Source organism: Gopherus flavomarginatus, chromosome 1 (genome assembly GCF_025201925.1).
Source record: "Gopherus flavomarginatus isolate rGopFla2 chromosome 1, rGopFla2.mat.asm, whole genome shotgun sequence".
NCBI lineage: Eukaryota > Metazoa > Chordata > Testudines > Testudinidae > Gopherus > Gopherus flavomarginatus.
In genome coordinates, this window is record NC_066617.1 from 213787562 (window position 1) to 213798021 (window position 10460).

The following is a 10460-nucleotide window of genomic DNA, read 5'->3' on the forward strand; positions in this document are numbered from 1 at the left end:
CTTTGGATGATTTTGTTAGTTTAAAAAAAAGCCTCATCCACCTCTTCCACCTGGTTAGGTGGCCTGTAGTAGATCCTAACAGGACATCACCCTTGTTTTTAACCCTTTTTAGCCTAACCCAGAGACTCTTGACACGTCCGTCTCCTATATCCATCTCCACCTCAGTCCAAGTGTGTACATTTTTAATATATAAGGCAACACCTCCTCTCTTTTCCCTCGTCTATCCTTCCTGAGCAGGAGCGCTATCTGTTGTAATTGACCCAATCTGAGTCATGTCTAAACCTTCATTAGACAAAAAGTTTGAACAGAATTAAACAAATCCTCACCTGTCATGGGATTCTTTTGCAGTTTAAGGGACAACAAATCCTCCATAAATTTCTCTCTATAGAAAGAAGTCTGAAGGTGTCAACATCTTTCTTCTCTGCAAAAAGGGTTTCAGCTGTAGTAGTCATACACTGCTTAATAATGTCCACATCCGTAAAAGGTTTCCTGTGTTTTGCTGCACACACCTCAGTGAAGCTTCAGTTGCATTTTCCTGAGTGCAAGTAGCTTTTGAAATATTTGTGCTCTGAAAATATTCGTCTTTTAATTAAGTGATCTTGTCTGATCTTAAATGGGAGCCCAGTGGATATTTGCAGTTAAAATCCATGTGCTTTGTTTCATAGTGCAGTTCGACGTTCCCACATTTAACAACCACCACAGTCTTTGTACAATTTTAACGTACTGGTCAAGCCTTTAGATGTTGTGGCAAAAGAACAGTAAGTGTCAGTCCACTTTTCTTTAAGTGAACAGTTTTCAGTTTCAACTTTCTTTTTGCCATGTTTAAACACGCTACCATTAAATATCAAATGCGCCAGAGGCAGGTCTACAACTTTCAATAGTGTAAATGAGCCTATGAACATACTCTTGGTTTTTTATTGGCAGAAAGTGATGATAGCTCAAATTAAGCAAATAAGGAATTAGTGAATCAATCATTAATTCGCAGTACTGGAAATCACATTGTGAGAGAATGAGTGGGAGCAGTGGAATTGAGTGTTCTTTAAATCTTTAAGAATCAAAAACCAAGAATCACCATTTCGTGATACCACCTTCTAATGTGTAGTACTACTTGCACAGATACTCCAAACTCTCCTGGTACCAAGTTGTTAAATGATGCGTTAATTGTAATTTTGATCATGTTTTTCTTCTCTGCAGCTGGGTAGCCATTAAAAACATTGTGTGACAAATATTCTGTCTTTACACCCTTTTGATTTTGTGATTAATGTATTCTAACTGTGCTCAGTAGTGGCACTATAGGTTTGTCAGCATAGCAAGACATCTTTTTAGATGATTTGTCTGCTGTAATAAAATGAATTCTGCGCTGAAATGTAGCATATAGATTTCTTTCTGTAGAGGCTTTTTTTTTTTTACGGAAAAAAATCTTTTTGTCCATTTGTTTCAAATATTTATTCCTTAATACAGATTGAGTCCTTCAAATATTTTTTTACTTGCTGTTGATATTTTAAAAATTTAACTGAATTGATATTCTGTGTGGTATTTATTAATACTGTAGATGGGTATGTATATAATTAGAAAAGCTCCTTACTGTGTGTTATGATATTATCTACCAAGTGCAAAATATGCATCTACATTTTTTAAAATATGCATTTATATAGGTTGCAGAGGAGTTGGTCTGATTTATTCATGTTGGCTCATAACATTCCAACAGATGTTTCTGTAAGTATTATATTAAAATGATTACTGCCTTATTACCATCACCACCACCAAAATCAAGGTACAGTAACATTTGGGAAATGAATAGTGGTGTTGAAAAAGGAAAAGTAGACAAGAAACACAAGTATTTGTATTTATGGCTTCCATTTTCAAACAAGGAAAATGTGAAAAGAAACCAAAACATTTACAGAATTGCTTTGAATATGGAAATTGAAATCAGAGCACAGTCGCACTGATTTTTCTGAAATATTAATGGCAGCAGGAATGACATAGAAAGAAGATTCTCCACATGGCGAGCAGTCAAGTGGGACTCTGGACTACAAGTTATATGTTTGAGACAATCACAAATTATATTATATGTAATACTGATCTGACTTAACTGAGTTCATATATTGTGGATAATTTTATTATTAGAATTAAAAAAAAAATTAAAAGTACTCCCAACAGTAAATGCCTTCACCGAAATCCACAAAACCAGGGAAATTCAGAGTGGAAGGATAGCCTTTGGCTTGATAGTCTGTTCTTACCTATTATGCAATATTTATTATGGATAGCGGTGATTCTCAAACTTTAGCAACCCCCATTTTGATTAAAAAATTTTCGCAGACCCCCCAATCTGGCTTTTTATTTTCATGGGGGTGCTCAAACCCCACTCAGCCCCAACCCCCCCCACACCAACCCTTCCCCCAAGGCCCCACCCACCTCTTCTCCCCCCTCTCCATCCGTACCCCTCCTCTTGCCCACCTCTTTCCACCCCTGAGTGCACCCTGTCCCTGCTCCTTCTCCCTCCCAGCACCTCCTGCATGCCACTGAACAGTTGTTCTGCGAGGTGCAGAAGGCTCTGGGAGGGAAGAGGAGGAGTTGATCAGCAGGGCCAGGGGCTCTGAACATGACTCGCAAACATCCTGGAATACCCTTGCAGACCCCAGGTTGAGAACCACTGAGGTATAACATGCAAAATGGGCAAAGAATTTTAACACGTTTTAAACTGGTTATAGTTTAGGATATTTTGTAAATATAGGGCCACTAATATTATTGTCTCACAAATATGGATTAACTACTGTGGAGCTACAACTCTGATTATGCTTCCAAAAGAACAGTTGAATAGCATGTATATGAGTTAGTGTAGTATCTTGTGACTATTGATCTTTAATTTAAAAAAAAAAAATTCTGTAGTAAAATTACAGGTTTGTTTTGTTATGTATATGAATCTGAACTGGGCAGGAAACAGTTTTGCTATCTCACAAAGATTTCTGAAATTTCAAAAAAATATTCCTTGAACATCTCTGTGTGTGTGTATCTCCTCCCCTCCACTCCCTGCCCCCAAGAAAATCTTCCTAATGTCAGTCATTTTGACAAAACTTTCATTTCCTGACCAAAAAAAATTTATATCAAAAAATTCCTGACTAGGTCTAGTATGTAATGCTGTTAGAAGTGGCATTTCAGCAGAGTACTTAGATACCTCTTTAAGTCCTGTTGAAATCAAGTGCTTTGTTGACTCAGGATAGAGTGAGGTCTGTGAGTAAATATTTTGCTCATTTGGGACCAGAAATGTGTAGACATTGTTCTATTGATGCCTATTAATAATTTTGCAATTTCCAGTGGCTTTGGCTAAATTGTATAATTCAAAAGTGAAACTTAATATATTAATTGATTAATATAACTGTATGCAAAAGTGATGAGGACATCCCAGAAAAACGTGTTGCATTTTTACTGTCCACAGGAGTGCATGGGCAGGGATATATATTGTAGGCATATCTTCATAACCTGCTATTTAGTTACTACAAATAGGAAAATAAAGCAGGTTGTTCACTGTCCAGTGCTGTCCATGTATCTGGTTACACAATACAGGTAAAATAACTTTGATCTGCCTCAAAGATGCTTTTGTGTCTATCTTAGCTTTAAAATTTTGTTCTTGGCCTTGTTTAGGATTCACGTCATTAACACTAAATAGTTTCAAAATTATTCTAGTGAAATTCTTCATGCTGCCTCCAGAGGTCTCATTTTATCATACATGCAAAACAGGAGGGGGAAAAAAGCTTACATTGATTATGAAAACGTTGACTTTAAAATTCAGCTTTTACATTTAAACTACATTTGAAAGTGGTAGTCACAGAAGAGAATTTTCACTATATTCTGTTACATTACAATTTAATTAGAATTTGTTTTCTTCAATCTATATACATCTGTGTAGGATTTTTGGTAGAGTTGCCAGAAATTTTTTCCCACATAAAATTTTTTGTAGATTTTGTGGAAAAACAAGAATTAATGTAGTTTTTGACTAGCTTTAATCATTTTCAAAAATAAAACGTAAGTATTACAGTGAAGATGAAGCTAATAATCAAAGGGGTAAATTCTGCTGACTTCAGCTTTTTACCTTTGCTTGCTTTCTTTCTTTCTTTCTTTCTTTGCCTGCTGACTCTCATTCCACAGTGATCAGCAGTGTTCACATTCGTAACAGGGAGAGCTCGGAGAAAAGTATCTCAGGCAACAGTATTCCGAATTTATCAGACTTTTCATTGTCTGATCTTGCATATCATGATGATTTTGTCTTCCGTAAATTTTACTGGAAGGAATAGTTTGTATATGTGAGGGTTTGGACTCCCCACCCCTTCTAGGTTGCTGCCTGATGTACTGGGGTTTCACTGAGCCCCTCTTGCTCCACCACCTGGACTCCCTCTGCCTGTTTTGCTGAATTAGGCTTCTTGCAGCACGCACGCACACACACACGTGCGCGCACACACACCCCCAGCTGTGGATTCACACAGAGGCTGCAAACTGCTCTCTATGGGAAGGCTAGGAAGTTGCTCAGCACTCCCCTTTTGGGGTGTAAACCCAAAATAATACTGTCTTTCACTGTATAGAAAGATCTGCGTAGCGCAAGCTCATAAAAATCGCCCTCTCCCTCATTGTGGAAAGAGACATGCACGGCTTCTCCTCCCCTCCCCCAGATATGAATTGCACAAGCTGGGTTATGTTATAATCAAGAAATAAGTTTATTAACGACAAAAGGCAAATTTTAAGTGATTATAAGGGATAGCATACAGAATAAAGCAGATTGCTAAGCAAATAAAATATGCAAACTAAGCTTGATTCACTAAAGAAACAGGTTACAAAATGTAATTTCTCGCCCTAAATGTTGACTTAGGTAGGATGCAGAATTTCTGTAGCATAGAGTCCATTATTTCTCTTACAGACTAGATTTCTTTTCTTCTCTCTTCAGGTACTTTTAGCAGTCTTTCTTCTTGGGTGGGAACCAGTGAAGGGAGAATCCTGATTGCCTTGCTTCCCAGCCTTAAATAGAATTTACATAAGGCGGGAAGCCTTTTTTTCCAGTGGGAAAGTATCAGCAGTGTCCAAGGTGGTATTTTGCATTAGGTGATATTATCACTTGGCCTTGCAGTGTTGAAGCAACCATGAAACCAAGTTTACAGTAAGTCCTCGCTTAACATTGTAGTTATGTTCCTGAAAAATGTGACTTTAAGCGAAACGATGTTAAGCGGATCCAATTTCCCAGAAGAATTAATGTAAATAAGGAGGTTAGGTTCCAGAGAGATTTTTTTCAATAGACAAAAAACTATATATTATATAGATATACACACAGTATACATTTTAAACAGTTTAGTACTGTTCACAGCTATGATGATTGTGAAGCTTGGTTGAGGTGGTGAAGTTAAAGGGTGGAAGAGGGTGGGATAGTTCCCAGGGAATGTCTTGCTGCTAAATGATGAACTAGCACTCAGCTGAGCCATCAAGGGTTAACACGTTGTTAATGTAGCCTCTCACACAAGACAGCATGAACACGAGGGAGGGGAGACAGCATGACAGACAGACACACACCTTGTGTGTGGGAGAGAGATGCACACTGCCCCTTTAAGTAAGCTGACCCACTGTTAAGTGCATTGTCTTTTTAAGTGGATCAGGAAGTTGAGACAGCATCTGCTGCCCCAAGCTCTCTCTCCCCCTCCGTCTGTGTCCCCTCCATGCTCTGTGTGGAGAAGGTGGACGCGGCGTGCAGGAGCAGAGGAGAGGGGGACAACCTGCCATAGGCCCCACTCCTTCCCCTCTCCACAGCAAGCAGGAGTCTCTGGGAGCAGCTCCAAGGCAGAGGGCAGGAGCAGTACATGGCAGTGAGGTGAGGGACAGCTGAACTGTCAGCAACTGATAGCCTGCTGGATGGCTGCAGCAGAGGGAACTTAGGGGAGCGGGGAGCTGATAGGGGGGGCTGCCAGTCCACCCTGGTTCCAAACCCCCACCAGATAGCTGCAACGGGCTGCTCTTCCTGCAAGCAGTGGACAAAGCAGACGGCTGCCAAATGATGTTAGAAGGGAGCATTGCACAGCTTTTAATGAGCATGTTACCTAATTGATCAGCAACATAACAACAAAACAAAATTAACCGAGACAACTTTAAGTGAGGAGTTACTGTATTTTCAGCGTCCACAGGAAGGAACTGAAGGAGGATGGGAGATCCACACCTTTAAAGACTGTCTTTTTCTATTGACCCGTCAGGCTGATTGCTTATTGTCTGGCAGACATTTCCCAAGTATACACACAGTTGTAATTGTTACATAGTTAATATTCCTAACTCCAGACACAGAAATGATGCATCCATACAAATTGGATAATCTCATTCAGTAAATTATAACCTTTCCAATAATATCTTACAAGACCAAGACCCACTTTGCATAAAATATATCTTAGGCCATATTCATATCATCATAGAAATATTATGAAGAATATGGAGTATCATGCCACAGTGTATTTTTCCCCTTTTGTTAAAATATGAAGACTTTAACTTAAGTTCTGTTGCCAGATAATGCTATAAAGTGCCAGCTTTATTTTTAACTGGAGTCAGAAGTGTCAGTATGTCAGTATCACGATAGAATTTTGAAGAGGACGCAGAATGATTACAGAAGACAACATAGGCAGTAATGTGTTGTGGCATTGCTTACATCACTCTCATTGAGATTGTTAAAGCTCAGTATTATAACCACCTCTTGACTTCTTGTTTAAAAATAAAACTTAGTGCTCTCGATTAATCGCAGTTTTAATAGTACTGTTAAACAGGATACCAATTGAAATTTATTAAATACATTGGATGTTTTCCTACATTTTCATATATATTGTATTTCATGTATATTGTAATCAAAGAATATTTTTGTTACAAATATTTCCACTGTAAAAATGATAAACAAGTGCTCTAGTGCAATCTCTTTATTGTGAAAGTGTAACATATGTAGATGTTTTTTGTTACATAACTGTACTCAAAAACAAAACAATGTAAAACTTCAGAGCTTACAAGTCCACTCAGTCCTACTTCTTGTTCAGCCAATCGCTGAGACAAACACGTTTGTTTACATTTAACAGGAGATAATGCTGCGCTTTTCTTATTTACAATGTCACCAGAAAGCGAGAACAGGTATTTGCATGGCACTTTTGTAGTCAGCATTGCAAGATATTTACATGCCAGATATGCTAAACATTTGTATGCCCCTTCATGCTTCGGCCCCATTCCAGAGAGCGCTTGTTTAAAAAAAAAAGTGTTAATTAAATTTGTGACTGAACTCCTTGGGAGAGAATTGTATGTTCCCTGCTGTTTTACTTGCATTCTGCCATATATTTAAGTTACAGCCGTCTCGGATGATGACCCAGCACATGTTGTTCATTTTAAGAACACTTTCACTGCAGATTTGACAAAACGCAAAGAACTTACCAATGTGAAATTTCTAAAGATAGCTACTGCACTTGACCCAAGGTTTAAGACTGAAGTGCCATCCAAAATCTTAGAGGGATGAGTCATGGAGCATGCTTTCAGAAATCATAAAAGAGCAACACTCTGATGCAGAAACTACAGAACTCAAACCACCAAAACAGAAACTCAGCCTTCTGCTGGTGGCATCTGACTCAGATAATGAAAATGAACAAGTGTCAGTCTGCACTGCTTTGGATTGTTTTTGAGCAGGACCCATCATCAGCGTGGGCGCATATCTCCTGGAATGGTGGTTGAAGCATGAAGGGACATATGAATCTTTAGCACATCTGGCACACAGATATCTTGCAACGCTGGCTACAAGTACCATGACAGTGCCTGTTCTTCTTTGAGTGATTGCTCATGTGTATTCCACAGTAGGTGTGTGCTCGCCACATGCACCAGTGCCGGAAGTTTTTCCTGTAGGAGGGGAGTACTGCTGTGTCCCCTGGAGTGACGCCTCTATATCGCACTATAAGGGGAGCTGCACACTCCCCCCACCCTCAGTTCCTTCTTGCCGCCAATGAAGGTAGTCGGAACTTTGTGCTCCAGCTTTGCTGAAGCTCTTCTAGTAGCCTTAGTAGTACTCGTTTTCTCCAATAGTTGGATAACTTCTTTAGTTAGTTGTCTGTCTCAGGGCATGCCCCGTGCCCCAGGCTTCAAGTCATGCCAAGAAGCAACGTGCACACTCACTGTCTCCGCTGCTGAGTGAGACCCATGTAACTGACCGCTGTAAAATCTGTAAATTGTTCAAGCATCGAACTAAATGAGAGAGAGATATCCAGCTCCGGGCCCTACTAAAGGAATCTGCGCTGGCCCCAGCACTGGCGCGCTGACCAGACACGGCACCGGGCACCGCGTCCTCGGTGCAGAATGAGGCTCCCTCCACCAGCCGGCACTGCTCACCCGCTAAGAAGCAAGGCGTCTCCCAAGCAAGGGATGATGCCAAGTTTGGTAGAGCGGAACTCCATCCCGCTAACCTTTAAACTCCTACCCACCTCCATCAGATATAGCTTGGAGTCACCTTCTGTGGAAACACATAAGCAATCGCTCGAAGAGGAAAGGACAGAAGGGAAGGAGGGCGGGATGTAGAATACCCCTGAGCAACACATCTCGAAGAATGCCAGTTACGGAACAGGTAACCTGTCCTTTCTCACTCTCAGGTGACATTGTAAACAAGAAGTGGGCAGCATTATCTCCTGCAAATGTAAACAAACTTGTTTGAGCGATTGCCTGAACAAGAAGCAGGACTAAGTGGACTTGCAGGCTCTATATTTTATTTTTTAATGCAAGTTTTTTTTGTACATAATTCTACATTTGTAAGTTCAGCTTTCATGATAGAGATTGCACTGCGTTAATTGTATTAGGTGAATTGAAAAATACTACTTTTGGTTTTTTTACAATGCAAATACTTGTAATCATTAATAAATATGAAGTGAGCACTGTACATGTTGTATTCTGTGTTGTAATTGAAATCAATATATTTGAAAATGTAAAACAATCCAAAAATATTTAAATAAATTGTATTCTATTATTTAACAGTGCGATTAATTGCGATTTATTTTTTTTAGTCTCTTGACAGCCCTAATAAAACTTTTTTTAGAAAAGGTCAGTTCAACTCTATTTCTCATCTTCCAGTAACATTGCAGAGTTTCAAGTGGTATTGGTCCCTGCTTCCAAGCAGAGTTGCTCCCTGCACTCAGCCGAGAGAGAGAGACAGACAGAGAAGGTACTTAATTTTCTGATGGTGACGCTCTGGTTCCGGTGCTCTGATATCTGTGCATGTCCTCTGAACTAGGATCTATCCCTGTCTACATGGTGCGAGGGCCCTGTTATATTTTTGGTTCTTTCATCCCTTGCCCAGACTCTATGGCGAGCCCTCAGTTGGTCCAGGGATTTGTGTGAGGGGTGGACATAGGGCTGGCAGGTAACAGATGCACATTGTTCCCACTACCGCTGCAGGGAATATGCAATACATGTATTTTGGCCTAGTGAGACTGTAGTGTCTTCTCTGAGGAGCCTCTCCATACTGTGCAACACATCTATCCTTTCTATATATATTTTTGAAGGTAGTCTCAGGCTAGGTGGTCACTGCTGGAATTTTCCAGTGCAGGGAGTTATCTGGCCCCTGTTTGTTGCTAGAACAGTGCTGCAAGACTGCTCTTCCTTTTGGGGGTATCAAGACTAAATTCACTGTTGTTAAGAGGAAGTTAGTTATTCACGTCAGCTCTTAAATATACTATTGAATCGCCAGAATAATTAACATGTCACTTCTCCCATATTCTCCTCCAGAAAACATACCAATTTACAAGTTAAAACTAGGAGTAATTACATTGGATATGAAAACAAAAGTTGTTTACTAGAGCCAGAAACATTTTTATATGCTGATAACTCAAGCCTGGTCTTTATTCCTTAAATTTTGAAATACTTTGCTTAGGATTGGTCTTTCAATATGTTTTAGAATAGCTAAGCTATTAAAGGATTTGTCAAGTTTGACAGGTCCAAAGTGGAATCACAAAAATGTTTCCTTTCTTACCTTCCATGTGTGTGTAATGTATATAGTATGAGAGTACATGTGTATTTATAAAATTTAGAGAAAGACAGAGACATAGTCATTATGTTGTACCCATTGAAGTCAATGTAAAATTTGCCACTGACTTCAATAGAAGAGCAGCCTGAGGCCCATAAAATGTATATAGAGACATCTGCAGGAATCTCACTGAAATCAGTGAGAGTGTAACAATCTCGCAGTTATGAGGAATAGTACTTCAAGAATAATTGTATTGAAATCCATGTACTTCTCAGCATGATTAAGGGTAGCGGAGTGGGTATTGTACAATGCCCAATCATATTATTGGTTGCCATCTTTGGGATGAAATGTAAAATAGAGGTCCAAACTACTTGTCATTCAAGTCTCTTATCATGTGACACACTCCACAGGTGTAGAGGGAATAATCCTGGTGTTTTAGCCAAATTTCAGTTCGAGTAATTACAGT

General features: G+C 39.5%; 1 protein-coding gene across 12 annotated transcripts in view; it reads left to right on the top strand.

Annotated features, from left to right (window-relative positions):
- The window catches only part of CASK (calcium/calmodulin dependent serine protein kinase), a 410527-nt gene that overhangs the window by 243899 nt on the left and 156168 nt on the right, over nt 1-10460 (top strand). The gene's annotated exons all lie outside the window — the stretch shown is intronic.